Here is a 23,103-nt window from a genome sequence, read left to right on the forward strand (position 1 = left end):
CCTCCCTCTGAGCAGGCAACTGGAAGACAATTGCCTTTCACTATTTATGAGGGTGTTGAATTAGCCCTTGAGAGACTTTTAGGATACAGAATGAAGTTCCAGGTGACAAGGGGGTGGGGCTGACAGAGGAGAGAGACAGAAATCCTGCAGTCAGGACGGGATAGGAAAATGCTATTGCAGGAGGGGTCATGGGAACTGAGTCCTGAATCCTTTGAAGTGAGATACAGATTGTTTTTATTGAGGATGTGCTGAAGATGTAACTTTTAAGGAAATGCAATATATTTTTATGTGCCTTTTGGACAATTGTGAGAAAACAAATGACATATCCTACATGACATATGATGTATTCCTGAGAACCAGTTCTTTGTACTGGGAGTCGATGAAAATCTTCCTCAGTCTATCTCAATAGATTAAGGAATATGCGACCATCATCTTCATGGCTCCTCCCTTTTTTATGTTTCCTCAATACCCTGTTTCTTATGTGCTGCTCATAATTTTATTATTTCTTATTTTTCATGTTCTTGGGTAAGAATAAAATGTTGACAATGTGAGAAGCTTCTCTTGTTTATAGTGTTTTTGGTACTTTACCCAGCTGGTGGTACTAAGAAATCAGTTGGGGAATTTGTGGGGTTGAGGCGTTGGGTTTTGGTTTCGACACCCAGCACCAACAGGCCCAAACAACGTCCATAAAGGACGTCCTTGGCATGCGCAGAGCAGCCAGCATAACGTTTGGCTGCTCTGCGCATGCTCAGCTGGCCGAATGGCTTGGAAGGAAATCCCATGCAAATGAGCTAGCAGCGACCAGCTCATTTGCATGAGATTTCCTTGATGCATTCCTGTTGCCTACCGATTCACTAAGGAATCGGTAAGGGAAGGGCTTTAACGATTGTTTTAGTGCATCTAGCCCACAGTCGGAGACCAAAATCCCAGGAAGCAAATTTTATTAGGAGACCCAACATGGCCAGATGCATCCATTGTTGTGTTGGAATCAACTAAAGAAGCCTTGTACATCTGAGGCCACTGTTATAATCTCTTTTTAATCTAATCTGTCATGTCTAGACGGCTAAATTCCCACAAAGGGTCCTAAGTAGTTTACAATAAGACCAAGAAGTAACATAGTAACATTGTAGATGACGGCAGAAAAAGACCATCCAGTCTGCCCAACAAGATAACTCATATTTGCTGCTTTTTGTGTATACCCTACTTTGATTTGTACCTGTGCTCTTCAGGGCACAGACCATATACGTCTGCCCAGCACTATCCCCGCCTCCCAACCCCAGCCCCTCCTCCCAACCACCGGCTCTGGCACAGACCATATAAATCTGCCCAGCACTATCCTCACCTCCCAACCACCAGCCCTGCCTCCCAACCACCGGCTCTGGCACAGACCGTACAAGTCTGCCCAGCACTATCCCTGCCTCCCAACCACCAGTCCCGCTGCCCACCACCGGCTCTGGCACAGACCGTATAAGTCTGCCCAGCACTATCCCCGCCTCCCAACCACCAGCCCCGCCTCCCGATTTTGACTAAGCTCCTGAGGATCCATTCCTTCGGCACAGGATTCCTTTATGCTTATCCCACGCATGTTTGAATTCCGTTACCATTTTCATTTCCACCACCTCCCGCGGAAGGGCATTCCAAGCATCCACTATTCTCTCCGTCATGTCCTCTCATTCTACCATCTTCCCATCTCCGGAAAAGGTTCGTTTGCGGATTAATACCTTTCAAATATTTGAACGTCTGTATCATATCACCTCTGTTTCTCCTTTCCTCCAGAGTATACATGTTTAGTTCAGCAAGTCTCTCCTCATACGTCTTGTAACGCAAATCCCATACCATTCTCATCAAATCCCAAGTACAATATAATAAAACATTACTACATAACAAAAATGAAATATAACAGTCGCAGATCTTTAACCTAGATTAGCAAGTAAGTATTTATCAAATAAGACAGTCTTAAGATTCTTACAAAATAAAATAAAAGAATTTTCAAGTCTAAAATCAATTAGAAGAGATTTCTAGTGTAAAGTAGCTTGATATGAGTAAGATCTTTCATAATTTCTTTTAGAAACCAAACAATCGGAGGAAAAAGAAGAATATGTTCTTCAATTATATAGTTAACTGAGACAAAGAAATAAGTCATATAGAAAAGCTGAAGGTAAACCTTGTAATGATTTGAAGACCAAAGAATAAATCTTATAAATAATCCTGGCGTTCAATGATGCAGGCAACATGCTGAAACATGGGCCATGTCAGGTCTTCTAATAAAATTTGTTTCCTTGGACTTTGGTCTGTGCCTGTTTGTTCCATCTGATCCACCTCATTGCCTTTGTACAAATCTAAAGAAACAACCTTATCTGCAAAACTATGGATCTCACCGAGGGCCCCTTTTAGCAAAATGCAGCACAAGGGGACTGGCGCTGGTGTCGGTGTTTGTTTTACACGTGCGCCGAGGCGCCCTTTTACCGCGGCTGGTAAAAGGGAAGTCTCACTTTCCTACAGGAAAGGCCGGGCAGCACGTGAAGCACTTGCTGCGTGTCCATTTCGGGCGCGTTAACCCAGTGCTAACTGGGCAGCGCGCGGCCCTGCCCGATTACCGCCAGAAATGATGGCACGCTGGGGGTGGGAAGTACGGCCGGGCTGCTGCGGAAGCCTGGCGGTACTTCTGGTACAGCGAGTGGTAAGCCCGCGTTGGGCTTACCGCATCTTAGTGAAAGGAGCCCTGAGTAAGATGTTCAATGTAATTTGAGCTATGGAAGTAGGTTCCTTAAAAATGCAATTTCTTGAGTTGCTTCATTTTACTAAGCAATGGGAAGCACTAGTACGCGCTTACTGTACACTAAAAGGCACTACTGAGGGCATAGTTTTGGAATTGACACATGCTAAAAAGCAGGTTTTATTTTTTTACTGTGGAGGATGGATTTGGCTGTAGAGAGTAGGCGTGCCTTGTGCTAATCAGGTGATGCTGGTAAATTGCCTGATAGGCATGAGGTTACTGAGGGAGCCATTAACGCCTAGTAAATAGGTGGTAATGAGGACTCACTCGTTAATGGGAAATTAGCATATGACCATTAATAGAAAAAAAGAAATTGTGGCCATTTAACAGCCACACTAAGAGGCAGATGCACTAAAGCTTAATGAGCCTTTAATGACCCTCCAACGAGAAAATTTTGATCCGTTGCATGCATCAAAGGGCTTTTACCGAGGAAGCTAGCAGCTAATGAAAACGGAATGCAGATGAGCAATTAGTGTAAAAACCCCATTGAAACGAGTTGCACTAACCTTTTCCGATTGCCTTTACGCAGGAAAAAGGCAGGAAATCTAACGAGAGGTCTGTACCTCTCGTTAGGGCTGTCTGCTACAAGTTTAAAAGTGAAATGTATTTAAAAAAATAACTAGGGGGGTGAAAATGCGCGTCAGGGGCGTCCTTTATTGACGCCCCAGGTCGCTGCTGCTCCCCTCTCCCTCAGCACCAAAAGGAAAAAAAAAATCGGGATGGGGCAAGGGCGCTCGTCATGAGCATCCTGTATGGACGTCTTGCCCCCCCCCCCGTTGCTCCCCGCTTCCCCCCCCCCCACGAAAAAACTCCAATTTTAGCAGCCCCAGCCCCGGGCCGACCCTCCTCCCTTCCTGTGTATTATCCCACACTAGCTCTGCCTCCCGCCATGCTCCGGTCCCGTGCCCCACCCCCGCCGCCCCCCCTTTGGTCATGGCTGCCGCTCCCCCCCCTCCAACGACCCCCCCCCTTTGCCTTACCGGCCCATGCAGCGCCTCTCACCTCTGCTGCACGGGCAATAACAGCTGATCGGCGAGTCAGAAGGCCTCCTCAGACGTCCCTTCTTTCTTCCTGGGCCCTTGCCCCCTCCCAAAACACATGTGTGTGGGGGGGTGGGAAACGGCGACCTCGGGCGGGGGGGGGGGCAAGGATGGCCATACAGGATGCTCCTCATGAGCGCCTTTGCCCCCCCCCCACCCTTTTTTATTTTTGTTTTGATTTCGGAGCCATGTGCTTGTGTTTTGGCTGTTTGTGGCATGCGCAGAGCAGCTAACATAACGATTGGCTGCTCTGCGCATGCTTTAGGGGCCGATTACCGACGTGTATTGTGATTCTTTGATACATTGTACTTTTAAATATCGATCCGAGCATGTGTGACTTGTTGTTTTGGTGCATTCTTCGTTTTTTCAAAATCGTTAGGGACTTTAACGATTTAGATTTTTTAACGTTTGCTTGATGCATCTGCCTCTAAAAGTGGCCTCAGCGTGCCGGAAAGCCACGCATTAAAAAAAGTGCAGGCCACTTTTTACTGTGGCGTAGTAAAAGGGCCCCTTTGTTTTTAACTGAAAGCTTTGATTTTCTAACTGAAATTTGAGTGTTTTTACTCTGTCATCAACAGAGCACACTGATGCGAAGTAGTACACACTATTACATAGAGGGGCATTTTCGATAGAATGTCTAAATCAGAATTTGGACGTTTTACAAAAATGTCCAAATTCTGAAGAGGAAAGAAGGTCATTTTTGAAAAAGATAGACGTCTATCTTTTATGTTCGAAATTGCTATGGACATCTTGTGATTTGGACGTCTTCTTTTGGGTCCGTTTTCGAACCAAAAATGTCCAAATGCAAAACATCCACAACAGAGGAGGAGTGGCTTAAGGGTTAGTGCAGCGGGCATTGATCTTGGCAGCATGGGTTCAATTCCCACTGCTGCTCCTTGTGACTTTGGGCAACTCAAATGCACAAGGGGCATTTCTGGATATGACATCTAAGTCTGAATTTGGACGTTTTTTTTAATAAAACGTCCAAAGTCAGAACAGGAAAGGTCATTTTCTACAAAAAAAGTCTATCTTTTCCTTTTGAAAATGCTGTTTGGAAAAACATTTTGTGATTTGGATGTTTTATTTCAAACAAAAGACATCCAAATGCAAAACATAAAAAATCCAAAAGAAAATCCACAATAGAGTGAAACCATTCACATGTTCTAAGTGTGGTAAAAGCTTTGGCTATAATGTAAATCTCAAAGTGCATCTGAAAGTCCACACAGGAGAGAAACCATTTGCATGTATAGAGTCTGGTAAACCTCACAATGCACCAGAGAATACACACAGGAGTGAAACCATTTACATGTCCTGAGTGTGGTAAAAGCTTTAGTTGGAAAGAAAGCCTCACATGGCATCAGAGAATCCACACAGGGATGAAACCATTTACATGCACTGAGGAGGTAAAAGCTTCAGTTGCATTGGGACAGGTAATTAGGGAATGTACACTCTTGCTATGAAGTATGGGAAAATAGCACTCTGGTATTTAGATATATGTAATGAGACCTCCTTTTCTTCTATAGATCTGAATTCAAAGCCCAAAATCTAATGATAAACAATATACACAAGGCTCAGATGTTATAGAAAGCTTGGCATGAGGTAGAATAGTGGAAAAGTGACATCCCAGGAAAGCAATAGGGCATCCTTGGGGCACTGCAGTGGACTTTATAAAATGCTCCCAGGTACACATCTCACCATTGCTCCCTTAACTTGTCTGCTGAGCCTCCCAAAACCCACTACCCCCAACTGTACATCACTGCCATAGCCCTTACAGTTGAAGGGAGAATCAATATGTGGGTACAGTGGGATTCTGGTGGGTTTTGGAGGGCTCACAGTTTCCTTCACAAGTGTAACAAGTAGGGGAGATAGAAGCCTGGGTCCACCTTTCTGCAGTGCTCTGCACCACTACTAGACTACTCCAGGAACCTGCATGCTAATCTAATTGACCTGAGTATAACATCTGAGGCTGGCATAGAGGCTGGAAAATAATATTTTTAATCACATTTTTTGGAGTGGGAGGGGGATAGTGACCACTGGGGGAGTAGGGGGAAGTGATCCCCGAATTCCCTCCATTGGTCATCTGGTCATTTGGGGCATACCTTGTGTGGAATAGATGAGTAGCCTAGTGGTTAGTGCAGCAGACTTTGAGCCTGGAGAAGTGGGTTCAATTCCCACTACAGCTGTTTTTTATAAAAACAGGTCTAGCTCAAAACATCTATTTTTGTTTTGTTTCATTTCATTATGTCTGAAAGACGTCCAAGCCTTAGAAACGCCCAAGTCCTGCCTTGAACACGCCCCTGGCACGCCCCCTTGAGATTTAGACATCCTTCTGACAGACTTCAGAGAAAAACGTCTAAAAAGAGGTTTTTGAAAATACTGATGTGGACGTTTTTGTGAGATAAATGTCCAAATGCAGACTTATGTCACTTTTTGAATGTTTTTCTCTTTTGAAAATGAACCTGATAGTAACATAGTAAATGATGGCAGGTAAAGACCTGTACGATCCATCCAGTCTGTCCAACAAGATAAACTCATAGTATGTGCTACATTATATGCATACCCCACCTTGATTTTTGTCATTGCCATTTTCAGAGCACAGACTAGAAATCTGCCCAGCACTAGCTTTGCTTCCTAATTACCGGTGTTGCCATCCAATCTCTGCTAAGCTTCTATGGAGCCATTCCTTTTGAACAGGATTCTGTTGTGCTTATCCCACTCATGTTTGAATTCCATTACCATTTTCATCTCCATCACCTCCCACGGGAGGGCATTCGAAGTATCCACCACCCTCTCCTTGAAAAAATACTTCCTGACATCAGGGCCGCCGAGAGACTGGGCCGGGCCCGGGACAAGGCCACCCCTGGGCCCCCCCCCACCGAGGTCACGGCTGCTCCACCCGCCACCGGGCCGGGCCCCTGCACTATATGTAAATCCTTCAAGAGGTAGTGTGTCATGATTTAGGCTCTACACTTTTTCTGATGTTTTGGTGCTACCTCAGTAAGGTCAAAACACAATCTCTCCACTGCAAAACACTATACACAAACTTGTGCAAAAACCCACTCATAACCTTACCAAACCATAACAGCACTAATTCCAAGGACAGGACGAGCTACAACCTTATGCATGGAAAGGCAGCACTATAATTACACCGGGCTCTAAAACACCAGTACACAACCTAATGAAAAACAAAACAAAAAGGGCTGCAAATACTACACACTAGCAGAATACTGTACCTTATCACACATGAAAAACACATGGCAACAGATATGACACAAAGAACTAGAAATAAAAAAAAATATGAAGGCAAAATACTGAACTAGAAAGTTACCTGAAGAAGTCAGACTCAGCATGCAGCAATACTAGAAAAATTGAAACTTACATGAAAAACATCACAGATACACATTTCCAAAAGCTGACATAAAAAATTCTGAATAAAATACTTTTTTCTACCTTTGTTGTCTGATCATAGTTTTTCTATTCGCTTTGGTCCCAGTGTCTTCTGTTTTATGCAGTGTCTTCTTTCCATTTGATATTTTTTTCTCTCACTATGTCCCAGGGGCGTATCTGGAATCCGGCGGTAGGGGGGGCCAGAGCCAGAGAGGGGGGGCACATTTTTGCCTCCCTCCCCCCCCCCCCGCCGCCGCCGCCGCCGCCGCCGCCTCTCTCCACCCCCTCCCCGCCGTCAACCCTCCCCCGCTGCTTACTTTTGCTGGCGCCGAGGTCCCGACCCGCAGTCTCCGTTTTTCGTCTTCCTCCGTGGCCATGCTTCCAGGAAGTAACGCTGCAGTGCTGATTCGTTGACCCCAGTTCGACGTCTGACGTCAGACGCCGAACTGGATTCAACGAAACAGCACTGCAGCGTTACTTCCTGGAAGCATGGCCACGGAGGAAGACGAAAAACGGAGATTGCGGGTCGGACCTCGGCGCCAGCAAAAGTAAGCAGCGGGGGAGGGTTGACGGCGGGGAGGGGGGCCAGGGCGAAATCTGCGGGGGCCCAGGCCCCTGTGGCCCCACGCAGATACGCCCCTGCTATGTCCACCATCCTCCTGTGTCCTTATGCGTCCTGTCTACCATCTGTAGCACTGTCCCTATCATTCCTCCAGTTTCAGCATCTGCCCTGAAAGTGTTCCGATCCAGCCCTTAAATTCAGCAATTTCCCCTCCATCCATGAGCATTTCTCCTCACTCTCCTCCATCCATGTGCATGTACTTCCTGTCTTCCCTCCCCTCCATCTATGTGCATCTCCTTCCTTTGTCTTTCCTTCCCTTCATCCTTGTCCAACATTTCTTCTCTCTTCCCTGCCCTCCACTCCATCCATGTCCAGCATTTCTCCTCTCTTCCCTCACCTCCATCCATGTGCATCTCCTTCCTAACTTCCCTCTCCTCCATCCACCCATATCCAGTAAATTTCCTCTCTCCCCTGCCCCTCCAATCATCCATCCATGTTCAGCAATTCTTCTCTCTCCCCTGCCATCCCCTCCTGTCCAGCAATTCTCCTCTCCCCCTGCCCTCCTATTCAGCGATCTCTTCTCTCTCCCCCATGCCTCTACCCTCTTATCCAGCGATCTCTTCTCTCCCCCCTGCCCTCCCCTCTTGTCCAGCAATCTCTTCTCTCTCCCCCTGCCCTGCCTTCCCCTCTTGTCCAGCAATCTCTTCTCTCCCCTCCTGTCCAGCCATATGTTCTTTCTCCCCCCTGCCCTCCCCTCCCTCCGAGATCCAAGGCCCCCCTCCCTCCCTCTGAGATCCAAGCCCTCCCTCCCTCCGAGATCCAAGGCCCCCCCTCCCTCCCTCTGAGATCCAAGCCCTCCCTCCCTCCGAGATCCAAGGCCCCCCTCCCTCCCTCTGAGATCCAAGCCCTCCCTCCCTCAGAGATCCAAGGCCCCCCCTCCCTCCCTCTGAGATCCAAGCCCTCCCTTAGAGATCCAAGGCCCCCCTCCCTCCCTCAGATTTCCAAGCCCTCCCTCCCTCGGAGATCCAAGACCCCCCTCCCTCCCTCCCTCAGAGATCCAAGCCCTCCCTCCCTCAGAGATCCAAGGCCCCCCCTCCCTCCCTCTGAGATCCAAGCCCTCCCTTAGAGATCCAAGGCCCCCCTCCCGCCCTCCCTTCCTCCGAGATCCAAGGCCCCCCCCCTCCCTACGTCCGAATGTCAAAAGCGATCTTCTTACCTAACCTCGTGGTTACAGCGCGAGCAGCACACAGTGAAAATCGTGCAGGCTCGCGCTTCAGCCTTCCTTATTGTCTGTCTATCAGCTGAGGTCCCGCCCTCATTTCCTGTTTCTGCAAGGGCGGCGGGCGGGACCTCAGCTGATAGACAGACAATAAGGAAGGCTGAAGCGCGAGCCTGCACGATTTTCACTGCGTGCTGCTCGCGCCGTAACCACGAGGTCAGATAAGAACAAGAAGACGAGGGAGGGACAGAAGGTGGGCCCTGGAACTCGGGTGAAAGGGACGGACGACGGGTGGGCCCTGGAACTCGACGGATGATGGGCGGGCCCTGGAACTCGGAGGGGAGGGGCGGAGCTATGGGCATGCGACGTCGGGCCCCCCTGGAGGCCCGGGCCCGGGGACTTTTGTCCCCCCTGTCCCCCCCTCTCGGCGGCGCCTGACATTTTCCTGAGTCTGCCTTCCTTCAACCTCTAGTTCTACTGCCTTCCTGTCTCCAGAAAAGGTTTGTTTGCAGATCAATACCTTTCAAGTAGTCAGGATCATATCACCCCTGTTTCTCCTTTCCTCCAGGGTATACATGTTCAGGTCAGTAAGTCTCTCCTCATATGTCTTGCAGTGGCATAGCCAGACAGCCAGTTTTGGGTGGGCCTGAGCCCAAAGTGGGTGGGCACAAAATTTTCTCTGCTCCGCCCTACCTCAACCTCAAAATATAAATACTGGAGCTAATGAGGATCCTCAAGCTCAGTCAGCTGAAGACTTTCTCTGAAGGTGGCCAGAACTCTCTTTTACCAAGCTTGGCAGGCAGCAGCAATGACCCTAAGCCACTGATGCCAGCACCCCACACATGCTTAGCTGTCGATGGCTCAAGGATGCTGTTGCCAGAGCTTGGTAGAAGGGAGTTCTGACCGCCTTTGGAGGAGGTCCTTAGCTGGGGATGTCTGGGAATCTTCACCAGCTATACAGCAAGGGTTAGGACTGGTGTTAGACCTGCTTGGGCCCAGGTCAGAAAATAAAGGAGGGCTCCCATCCCCGATTCCCTCTCCTCTTTGCCTCCCTTCCAATTTCCCACCTGCCATTACTATCACACCAACAGACCCTCACCAAATACAGAACAAGAGATCACAAATTAGAAATAAAAATATTTAGACAAAAATTGAAAAGGAACCCCAAGAAGTTAAACATAGCATTACTGCAACACTGGAGACATAAAACAGAGATGCATTTCCTTTTCTACAGAAGACAATACAAAGACATTTGCTATGCACATTTCCAAAAGCTAACATATTCCATTTAAAACATTCGAAATAAAATGCTTTGTTTCTACCTTTGTTGCCTGGACATTTTATTTTTCCATCTTGCTGGATCCAATTTCTCTTTTCTGCTTTCCCCTCTGTCGTCTGCTAATTCTTCTTCAAGCGGCTGCAGTCCATTTGTCTTTTCTCCTCTCTCCTGTCTGTTTCTTCACTATTCCTGCCTCTGACATATTGATCATTACTTTGTAGCTCTTTTCTGCCTCTCTCTCACCCTTCTTCGTCTCCTTTTTACTTTTCAACTACCTATCAAATTTCCATCTTCTTCTTTCACCCACTAGCTCTCCCGTTCCCCATCTTACTCCTCCCCATCTCTACTTTCTCTTTTCTCTTTAATCTACTTCCCATTACCATATTTCTACCCTCTGTAATCACTATCTCTCATTCATTTCCTTGCCATTCCCTCATCCCCCTCTTGGCCTCTCCCACAGAGTTCCACCATTCCCATCGTCTTCCTCCCTCCACCCTTCTAACCAGCATCTGATCCCCTCCCCACCCCACCCCACCCTGGTAGCCTTATATTTTCCTGCCCCTTCTCTCTTCATTCCTGTCCTCTCCCCCATGGTCCAGCATTTCCCCCCCTCACCACCTACTGTGTACCTCTCCCTCCCTCTCATCCACCCCCATGTCTATCTCCCCCTCTCATTCCCACTGTCCACCATCTCTCTCTCCCTCTCCCTTGTGTTCTGGTCCAACATCTCTATCCCCTTCCCATGCAGCATCTCTCCCTTCCTCCCCTCTACCATCATGTCTAACATTTCTCCCTTCCCTCCACCCCTATGCCCACCATTTTGCCCTCCTCTCCACACCTATGTTTAACATTTCTCCCCCTCTCACCACCTATCCCCTCTCTATGCAGCATGTCTCCCTCCCCTCCACCTCATATGCAGCCAAGACTTCTCCCTTCCTGACCCCTCCACCCCTTTGCTACATCTCTCCCTTCCTCCCCTCTACCTTCATTTCTAACATTTCTCCCTTCCTCTTCACCCTTATGTTCAAAATTTCTCCCCCTCTCACCACCTATCCCCTTTCTATACAGCATGTCTCCCTCCCCTCCACCTCAGATGCAGCCAAGACTTCTCCCTTCCTCACCCCTCCACCCCTTTGCTGCATCTCTCCCTTCTTCCCCCGTGCAGCTTCTCCCCCACCCACCATGCCTCATCTTTCCATCTTCCCTCCTCCCTGTGCAGCATCTTTCCTTCCATCTTCCCTCCCCCCTGTGCAGCTGCTGTCCCTGTCTTCCCTCCCCCGTGCAGCATCTTTTCCCCATCATCCCTTCCCCCGTGGCATGCAGCAACTTTTACCCCATCTTCCCTCACCCTCCTTGCAGGCCCGCCCAGCAGCGATTCCGGTCACAGGCTCAGCTTCGGCTCGTAGCAATTCTCACACGCTGCCTGCCGGCTGCCGCTCAACAATCTCCTTGCAGCTACTAAGCGGCAGCGCTAACCCGGAAGCCTCAGAGGAGAGGCTTCCGGGTTAGCGCTGCTGCTTTGTAGCTGCAAGGAGACTGTTGAGTGGCAGCTGGCAGGCAGCGTGTGCGAGCCGAAGCTGAGCCTGCGACCGGAATCGCTGCTGGGCAGGCCTGCAAGGAGGGTGAGGGAAGATGGGGTGAAAGTTGCGGCACGCCACGGGGGAAGGGACGATGATGGGGACCGGAGTCTGTGACCAGAATCGCTGTGCTGCTGCTGGGCGGGCCTGACCCCAAATTGGGTGGGCCCAGGCCCACTCGGGCCCACCCGTGGCTATGCCCCTGACGTCTTGTAACACAAATCCCATACCATTTTTGTAGCTTTTCTTTGCACCACTTCAGGTCTTTTTACATTCTTGGCATGATATGGCCTCCAAAACTGAACACAATACTCTAGGTGGGGCCTCACCAATGACTTGTACAGAGGCAGCAACACCTCCCTTATTCTGCTGCTTACACCTCTCTCTATAAAGCCCAGCATCCTTCTGGCTACGGTCACCATCTTGTCACACTGTTTCGTCACCTTCAGATCCTCAGATACTCTCACCGCAAGGTCCCTCTCCCTGCCTGTGCACATCAGACTTTCACTGCCTAACACATATGTCTCCCGTGGATTTCTTTTCCCTAAGTGTATCACTTTGCATTTCTTTGCATTGAATTTTAATTGCCAAACATTAGACCATTCTTCTAGCTTCTGCAGATCCTTTTTCATGTTTTCCACTCCCTCTGGGGTGTCCCTCTCTTATAAATCTTGGTATCATCTGCAAAAAGGCAAACTTTACCAACTAACCCTTCGGCAATGTCACTCACAAATATATTGAATAGAATCGGCCCCAGCACTACTCACCTTTCCCTCCACCAAGTAAATTCCATTAACCACCACCTTCTGGCATCTGTCCATCAACCAGTTCCTAATCCAGTTCACCAAGTTAGGTCCTATCTTTAGCCTGTCAAGTTTATTCAAGAACCGCCTATGAGGAGCCGTGTCAAAGGCTTTGCTGAAATCTAAGTAGATTACATCTATCGCACATCCTCAATCCAATTCTCTGGTCACTCAGTCAAAGAATTCAATGGGATTCATTTGGCACAATTTACCTTTGGTAAAACCATGTTGTCTTGGATCTTGCAACTTATTGGATTCTAGGAAATTCACTATCCTTTCCTTCAGCATCGCTTCCATTACTTTTCCAATAACCAAAGCGAGGCTTATTCAACAGTAGTTTCCAACTTCTTCTCTGTCACCACTTTTGTGAAGAGGTACCACATCTGCCCTTTTCCAATCCCACTGAACCTCCCCCGTCTCCAAGGATTTATTAAACAAATATTTAAGAGGACCCGCCAGAACCTCTCTCAGCTGTCTCATTATCCTGGGATGGATTCCACCTGGTCCCATGGCTTTGTCCACCTATAGATTTTCAAGTTGTTCATAAACACTCTCGTCCATGAACGGTGCTATATCCGCCACATTCTCATATGTAATTTTGCCAGTCAATCATTGTCCTTCTCCAGGATTTTCGTCTGTGAAAACAGAAGTATTTGTTTAGCACATTTGCTTTTTCCTCATCATTCTCCACACAGCGGTTTGTAGCATCTTTTAGTCTCACAATTCCATTTTTAGTCTTTCTCCTTTCACTAATATACCTGAAAACATTTTTGTTACCCCCTCCTTACATTTCTAGCCATTTGTTCTTCCACTTGCGCTTTCACCAGACTTATATCTCTCTTGGCTTCTTTCAGTTTTATCCAGTATTCTTCTCTGTGTTCCTCTTCCTGAATTTTTCTGTATTTCATCAATAGAAATCAAACCAAATAAAACATGGAAAAGAAAATAAAATGATACCTTTTTTATTGGACATAACTTAATACATTTCTTGATTAGCTTTCGAAGGTTGCCCTTCTTCGTCAGATCGGAAATAAGCAAATGTGCTAGCTGACAGTGTATATAAGTGAAAACCTTCAAGCATTACTATGACAGTAAAATAGATACCATTGGAGATTCTACATGGAATGTTGCTACTATTGGAGATTCTACATGGAATGTTGCTATTCCACTAGCAACATTCCATGTAGAAGCCTGCGCGGTCAAATTGGTGATCTACAAGGGCCGACTTCTACATGGAATGTTGCTAGTGGAATAGCAACATTCCATGTAGAATCTATAGAAATCAAACAAAATAAAACATGGAAAAGAAAATAAGATGATACCTTTTTTATTGGACATAACTTAATACGTTTCTTGATTAGCTTTCGAAGGTTGCCCTTCTTTGTCAGATCGGAAATAAGCAAATGTGCTAGCAAATGTATTTCATGAATGCCAACTCTTTAGCCTTTATTTTCTCAGTCACCTGCTCAGAGAATCATATTGGTTTCCTTTTTCTCTTGCTTTTATCTACTCTCCTTACATAAAGGTTTATAGCCATATTTATAGCTTCTTTCAGCCTGGACCACTGCCTTTCCACTTCTCGTATGTCCTCCCAACCCATCACTTCTTTCTTCAGGTATTCCCTCATTTTAATAAAACCAGCATATTTGAAATCCAGGACTTTGAGTTTCGAGTGGCTGCCCTACACTTCAGCTGTTATATCAAACCAAACTGTTTGATGGTCAGTGCTGCCCAGCTGAGCACCCACTCGGACATTAGACACACTTTCCCCGCTTGTGAGCACCAGATCCAGCATCGTTCCCTCTCTCGTGGGTTTCTTCACCATTTGTCTGAGCAGAGCACTTTGAAAAGCATCCACGATCTCTCATATTGATCAGAATACACACTATACATGAGTAGGTGCGCTATTGCAAACAAAAGTGCGTTCTAGTTGAGGAATAATGAGCACTGTTAACAATATTGCCCAAAAATGTAGAAAAAAAACATTAAAATGAAGCAAAAAAAAAAAAAATCCCATAAACAACACAGGAACTAAACAAAATGAAAATGTTTGTAATGCACATCCCTATTTTCAGTACTATAGCCCTGACAAATACCAGATCGACGTGGGTGAAAGCAGTATTATGGCTTATTGACTTGATATATTACCTTCAGTTCAAGGCAGTTTACAACAAGAAGTAGGACAATACAGGACCATATTAATTATAATAATCTACCAAGAAGCACCAGGGGTAGTGACTACTTAAACAACTCAAATTACATATTAAAATAACAAAAAAATACGTATCAGAGTAACTACAAATCCTGGAAACGTCAAATAATGCAATGGATAAGACAGTGTTTATTAGGAATCAAGCAGGTCTTGACTCTCGACAACATGGTTCCTGTAATGAACAGATGCCCAGAGAAAACCCAAAGGAAATGAATATTCCTGGAAACAAAATGAAATGAAAAATTTCCAGCTGCCTATCCCTACTGATTATACATATGTGAAGGCTAAGTTTAGAACAGGCAGTCTAAGCTGGGAGGGTAAGTGGTTGCCTATTTTGAATCCATTTTATACATAGGAGCATAGAAGCCAACTTTTCAAAATTATTGGGGGTGCTAAACCACTAGTTATCATTTCTATAGCGCTACTAGACATGCGCAGCGCTGTACACTTGAACATGAAGAGACAGTCCCTGCTCGACAGAGCTTACAATCTAATTAGGACAGACAAACAGAACAAATAAGAGATAACGACAAAGAGTAGCAAGGTTCCGGAATCCCAAACAGTAGCAAGATTCCGGAATCCCAAAGAGTAGCAACATTCTGGAATCCCAAAAAGTACCACGATTCCCTAATCCCCAAAACTACTACTACTACTTATCATTTCTATAGCGCTACTAGACGTACGCAGTGCTGTACACTTGAACATGAAGAGACAGTCCCTGCTTGACAGAGCTTACAATCTAATTAGGACAGACAAACAGGACAAATAAGAGATAAGGACAAAGAGTAGCAAGGTTCCGGAATCCCAAACAGTAGCAAGATTCCGGAATCCCAAAGAGTAGCAACATTCTGGAATCCCAAAAAGTACCACGATTCCCTAATCCCCAAAACTACTACTACTACTTATCATTTCTATAGCGCTACTAGACGTACGCAGCGCTGTACACTTGAACATGAAGAGACAGTCCCTGCTCGACAGAGCTTACAATCTAATTAGGACAGACAAACAGGACAAACAAGAGATAAGGGAATATTAAAGTGAGGATGATAAAATAGGGGTTCTGAACAAGTGAATAAGGGTTAGGAGTTAAAAGCAGCATCAAAAAGGTGGGCTTTTAGCTTAGATTTGAAGACGGCCAGAGATGGAGCTTGATGTACCAGCTCAGGAAGTCTATTCCAGGCATATGGTGCAGCAAGATAAAAGGAACGGAGTCTGGAGTTAACAGTGGGGGAGAAGGAAATAACTTTCCTAGACATGTACAAGGTATTTTCTCAATGTTGGGGGTTACTCATGCACCCACAGCACCCACAGAGCCGGCTCCTATGCATGATAGGAGCCATTTTAGAAAACAGTGGTAAAAAGGTGATCTTATGCGGGTCACACCCACTCTCCACAGCCAGACCTTTCCCTTTTTTTAGCACGTGGACAGCATGTGCACATCCTCAAATTACTTCAGGACATCTCAGTGCCCCCCACGGTATGTCATTTTTTGCTGCTTTCTGTAACTTTTATAAAGGATCCATTAGGCTTCTATGAGGTATGTATGCTAAAGTATGTAATGCTGTAATGCATGCATAGCACATGTGAAAATGCACCTCAAAAAAGGTATAGTGGAATCAGAAAAGGTGCAGAGAAGGGCAACGAAGATGATTAAGGGGATAACTTTGTATTTCAAATTACTATGTAAGCCGCATTGAGCCTGCATTGTGTGGGAAAGCGCGGGGTACAAATGTATTAATAATAATAATCCCACATAGATTCAATTACAGTAGTCTGCGTGGCTTAGTACCATTGACTGTATCAGGTTGTGAAATATTTCCCTGGGGAAGAATGGTTTTACACGTTTGAGTTTCCACATTGAATATTGGGCCAGCTGACCTTTTGAATATCAGCTGCTCAACTTTTCAGTAAGAGACAGAAATTACACAATTGTTGATCACAAGAAAAGGAATTATAATTTTGTCAACTGCATGAACTAATATGGGATTCAACACCTCAATCTTCAAAGGGGGGGGGGGGGGGGGGCTGAAAATTAACCAGAAAAGGCAAAGACTTTTTAGAATTGATAGGTTCAAATGCTAATCTTTACCGTAAAGGGGAGAAAAGATGCTTTAGTCTACGATATGAATAATGATTACTTTTTTTCTATCCAACTGTAGATGGGGGTGAGGAATTATGAAATAGTTTTTGGTGGTTGCCATGGCAAACCATTTAAATCTAATGGAACTATGAGGCCTAATTATTGTAACAATTTATGAGGACATGACCATATGTCAGGAAATGCTGGTCGTTTTGAGTAGCCAAAATTGTTTGCAATCAAACTAAACATATCTCTTTTTTTCAAATATTTATGCTTTGGTTTTTTATCTAATGCACCTGGCATAAAGTGAACCATCTGTTTACTAATAGCTGCATAAATTTAATTGTTACTCACTTCATTGCAAGTACAGTGATATAACAACATTTATATACCACTTACAATTGTGTGTGTCAGACATATTTCCAATTGAAAGGAAAAATAAAACAACAACCCATGAGCAATAATGAGAAGGAAAGCAATGCTATCTCTCAGCAGGGAAAATAATTTGAAATGTGTCATCACTTTGATGAAGTTCATCAAACGATCTGAGAGAAATCTAACAATTGCATCTCACTTAAACCAGACTGAAATCTCACAGACTCAAGTCCCACCTTGAATTTTTCAAACAAGCCTAATGAATTTGTTTTTTTTTAAGTAACAAAAATGCAAAATAATCATATTTGGATTGCAAAGTCATGTTATTGCTGTATTTCCTTAGCTAGGTACTAGAAACTAAAGGAGCATAATTCTTTCCAAAGTGAAAATAAACCAGAAAAATACTGTCTTCGTCAATGCTGTCTCAACCGCAGTGGCACTGGGAAAGAGCCCTGATGGCATTGGGGTCCTTGCAGTGAAGTAGGCAGCTTGAAGAAGAGTGATAGGGTCTAAGATCTCTTTTGCAAGGTCTACCCTACTGACCCAACTTAAAATGCCTCAACTCTGCAATGCATCAAAACCTTACATCTTATTGGACATTATATATTCCTTATTTCCTTGACCCTTATTGTAACCCCACGGGCTAAATTTTAAAAGATTACCCGGCTCCTTCTAGATCTGGTGTAGAAACAGTGAGCAGCAGTGCAGTGAAACTGAGTGGTCTGTGTGCATGTGCTGAATGTTCCGCATGCTGATGGAACTCTCAGGAGAGTGACAAACAGCTCAGGCTGGAAGTTGGGAAGGAGCTGTATTGATGAGAACATGTTACTAGGATAAGACTGGAAGAAAGTTGATGCTGGAGATCATCACCTGAAAGAAAAGGCGCCCACCGTTCCAGAGAGCCAGAGAGAGAGAACAAAGAGAGCAGCTCAGTGACTGAAACTATTTTAAAAAGTGCACATAAGAGAAAATAGTAAAGGAAACCTGAACAATAAGTGAGAAAAGAGAAAGAAGAAAAAAAGAGTAGAGGAAAACTTACATGTTGGGATCCTTGGGGGTCTCCGGGGGTCTGAGGGACAGGAGAGGGGAGACTTTGAAGAGTCTGGTGTTTTGTGGAATTGAATGTACCTAAATGATTTATGTAACTAATATTTATACTTATCTGAGAATGCTCTCAATGTTTCTAGAGACTAAACTGATTTGTGTTGCAAACCTGTAATTAAAATACATATGTTAAATTTGCAAGTTGGTAAAATTTCATTAGCATTTAAATATAATTCAAATAATAAAAAAATATTTTCTTTTTATTGTTAAACTCCCTGGTTGGTGTTGAGTCATTTTGGGGAAACACTGTGACATATTTAGTACCATCATTGTAATACCTTGCTCTGCCACCAGGGGGGTCTACATTATTGTACTTGTATACCCTTACCTTACCTGACCCTTATTTTATACTGTATTTGTTTAACATCGCCTTTATGTAAGCCACATTGAGCCTGCTAATGGGTGGGGAAATGTGGGATACAAATATTACAAATAAATAAATAAGATCCTCTTTTACCAAACTGCGGCAAAATGGGGCCTGTGCTGGCATCAGCGTATGTTTTTCACGCACGCCAAGGCCCCCTTTTACCGCAGCAGGTAAAAGGGAAGTCTCTCTTTCCTGCAGGAAATAGTCACGCGGCAAGTAAAGCATGGACATTTCAAGGTGGGGGGGGGGGGGATCCCCTTACCACCATCCATTGAGATGGCGGTAGGGGCTCCCGCACTAACCCGGCGGTAACTGGGTAGCGCACGGCACTGCCCAATTACTGCCAGGTACAATCCGGCACTACAAAAATAAATATATGTTTATAACGCCGGATATGACAGCGCGCTAGGGGTGGGAAGTACTGCGTTGGGCTTACTGTTGCATAGTAAAAGGGGCCCATTGTCAGCAATGGGGCGGGGAGGGGAGGATCCTCAGTGCACCGGTAGAAATAATCAGGAATTGTGGGAAAATGTGGGATTTGTTTAGATCCAAGAAGCAGAGGCAGGTGAGATGCCACAGCAGGGCAGAACCACGACAGCAGTGCTGCATAGTCCCCCTTGCCGCAATGGTGGTGGCGAAGCTCCATGAGGGTAGCAAACAAATGAAAATGGGCAAGGTTTTGTTTGCCGACGGTTTTGTCAGTGAAAGGAGTCTACTGACCCACCCACCTCCTTCCTCGGGGATCCAAGTTCCCCTCCTTGCAGCCCCCCTCCCCAAATTTCTGCAGACCCCCTGGGCCTACCTGAATATTAATGGTAGCCTAGTGGGGTGCATTGGGGCAGGAGTAGTGCCTACTTGCTCTGTCTATGACTGTGGCTGTAAAATACTTATCCAATATTAAGTTTTGTTGTTGGATACTCTGTTCAAGAAACAAAGAAAAGGAAATGGATAAAATACAGAATGGGTTATTAAATGTTACTCATGTTGCATACCATCTGAAGTGAACTAAGTATAACTGATAATATGAAAAATAGAGGTAATTTAACATGTATTTTTTCTGAAAACAGAGAAAAATAGAAACAGAGAAAATGGCAGCAGAGAAAGACCATCAGGCTCATTTTCGGAAGAGAAGGACGTCCATTTTTCGACATAAATCGGAAGATGGACATCCACCTCCCAGAGACGTCCAAATCGGAATAATCAAAACCCGATTTTGGACGTCTCCAACTGCAGTCCGTCGCAAGGATGTCCAAATTTCAAAGGGGTGTGTCAGAGGTGTAGCGAAGGCGGGACTTGGGCGTGCTTAACACATGGATGTCTTTGACCCATAATCGAAAAAGCCAAGGACATCCATGATGAACACTTGGACGTCTTCACCCGGACATGTTTTTTTTACGAATAAGGCACAAAAAGTTGCCCAAAATGACCAGATGACCATCGGAGGCAATCGGGGATGACCTTCCGTTCCTCCCCCAGTGGTCACTAACCCCCTCCCACCCTCAAAAAACATCTTTAAAGATATTTTGTGCCAGCCTCTATGCTAGCCTCAGATGTCATACTCAGGTCCATGAAAGCGCATGAAGGTCCCAGGAGCAGTTTTAGTGGGTACTGCAGTGCACTTCAGACAGGCGGACCCAGGCCCATACCCCCCCTTACCTGTTACATTTGTGGAAGAGACAGCAAGCTCTCCAAAAACCACCACAAACCCACTGTACCCATATATAGGTGCCCCCTTCACCCGTAATGCAGGGGTGTGCTGGTAAATTGTTAACAGTGGGCTCTCTCTCGCCAGCAAAGTAAAAGAGAATTCAGGAGGGGCCCAAGCCCACATTTTGGGATCCATTTGTTAAAGTAGCCATGGAGAACCGGCTCCCAAAATTCTTAAAAACTTAACAAACGGCTCTTGAGAGCCTGTGAGAGCCTGCTCCAGCACACCACTGCCCGTAAGGGTTGTGTACAGTTGTGGGTAGTGGGTTTTGGGGGGTTGGGGGGGCTCAGTACACAAGGTAAGGGAGCTATGTTCCTTGCAGCATTTTATAAAGTCCACTGCAGTGCCCCCTAGGGTGCCCAGTTGGTGTCCTGGCATGTCAGGGGGACCAGTGCACTAGAAATGTTGGCTCCTCCCATGTCCAAATGGCTTGCATTTGGACGTTTTTGACTTGGACTTCTTTGGTTTCAAAAATCACCGAAAGTCAAAGATGTCCAAATCCATGGACATCCAAATCTAGGGACATCCAAATTTAAGGATATCCTTGGATTTGGATGTCTTTGATGGTATTTTCGGAAAGAAAGGTGGATGTCCATCTTGTTTCAAAAATACGGTTTTCCCAGCCCCTGGATTTGGACGTTTTACAAAGACGTCCAAATCCAAACATAGACGTTTCTTTCGAAAATGCCCCTCCATATGACCTATTTTCCTTTGCTCTGGTTTGTGAGACAGATATTGAGATACTATTCAACCCTTCAGCTTACAGTGACCCTATAGAGGAGATGGAATTATGAAGAAGAGTGGTGGGGTATTTCCACTTAATTTATGTACACTCCAAGTTGGATAGGACAAATTGAAATATCTGACTCCAACACAGACCCTTCACACTGTGAAAGGGAAGTCTACTATTTCTCTGAATTCATCACAAATTCTTTTGCAGAATTTAATGCAGTTTTCATATTTATATTCTACATATTCTGGAAATGCTCTGACAAAACTAATTATGACAGGGGGCCCTTTTATTAAGTGGTGATAAGCCCACTGTAGGCTTAACACGCAGCACTCTGGAACCACCGCTGGTTAAACATAGACATCAGCTGTAGTTCCACCCTCAGCGCGCGGCATTTCTGTGGCTAGCGGAAATATTTCTGTTGCTAGCGGAAATATTTGAAAGCTATTTCTGCATTGGGTTACCAGTTGGTAATTGGCAGCACCGCACGCTAGCCAGTTACTACCAGGTTAGCACAGGAGTCCTTACCACCACCTCAATGGGTGGTGATAAGTGATCCCCCCCCTCCCGCATGGCCACGCGGTAGGTGCAATCTTACCACATGGCCATTTCTTTTTTTCAATGTTTTTACTTGCTGCGGTAAAACCGGCTGCCCCCGCTAGCATAGGGCCCTTTTACCACAGCTTAGTAAAAGGTCCCCTCAAAGCTCACAAACAATGTCAATTAACAAAATTCCATTAATCTGGGGGAATATGATGGCGCAGATGAGTGAAGGAGTGGCCTAATGGCTAGTGTAGTAGGTTGTGGACCTGGGGAACTGGGTTCCGTTCCCACCGCTGGCGGGTGGTTGGCAGTGGGTTGAAATCCTGGGGAACCAGGTTCAGTTCCTTCTACAGCTCTATGTGATCCTGGGCAAGTCACTTAACTCTCCTTTGCCCCAGGTACAACAGGAGTGCAATGTACTACATAGACTGTGAGCCGAATAGGGACAGACTCAGTACATGTGAAACTGTAAACCACTTAGGTCTAAGCGGTCTATAAATACTTGAATTAATTAATTAATTTTATGAACTTGTTCACCCATAGCAGTGTACAGCTGTATATAGGCAACGTGGAGGGGCATAATCGAATGGCACCGGCCATCTACAGTGGGGGAAATAAGTATTTGATCCCTTGCTGATTTTGTAAGTGTGCCCACTGACAAAGACATGAGCAGCCCATAATTGAAGGGTAGGTTATTGGTAACAGTGAGAGATAGCACATCACAAATTAAATCCGGAAAATCACATTGTGGAAAGTATATGAATTTATTTGCATTCTGCAGAGGGAAATAAGTATTTGATCCCTCTGGCAAACAAGACCTAATACTTGGTGGCAAAACCCTTGTTGGCAAGCACAGCGGTCAGACGTCTTCTGTAGTTGATGATGAGGTTTGCACACATGTCAGGAGGAATTTTGGTCCACTCCTCTTTGCAGATCATCTCTAAATCATTAAGAGTTCTGGGCTGTCGCTTGGCAACTCGCAGCTTCAGCTCCCTCCATAAGTTTTCAATGGGATTAAGGTCTGGTGACTGGCTAGGCCACTCCATGACCCTAATGTGCTTCTTCCTGAGCCACTCCTTTGTTGCCTTGGCTGTATGTTTTGGGTCATTGTCGTGCTGGAAGACCCAGCCACGACCCATTTTTAAGGCCCTGGTGGAGGGAAGGAGGTTGTCACTCAGAATTGTACGGTACATGGCCCCATCCATTCTCCCATTGATGCGGTGAAGTAGTCCTGTGCCCTTAGCAGAGAAACACCCCCAAAACATAACATTTCCACCTCCATGCTTGACAGTGGGGACGGTGTTCTTTGGGTCATAGGCAGCATTTCTCTTCCTCCAAACA

This window comes from Microcaecilia unicolor, chromosome 1 (genome assembly GCF_901765095.1).
Source record: "Microcaecilia unicolor chromosome 1, aMicUni1.1, whole genome shotgun sequence".
NCBI classification, from domain to species: Eukaryota; Metazoa; Chordata; class Amphibia; order Gymnophiona; family Siphonopidae; genus Microcaecilia; species Microcaecilia unicolor.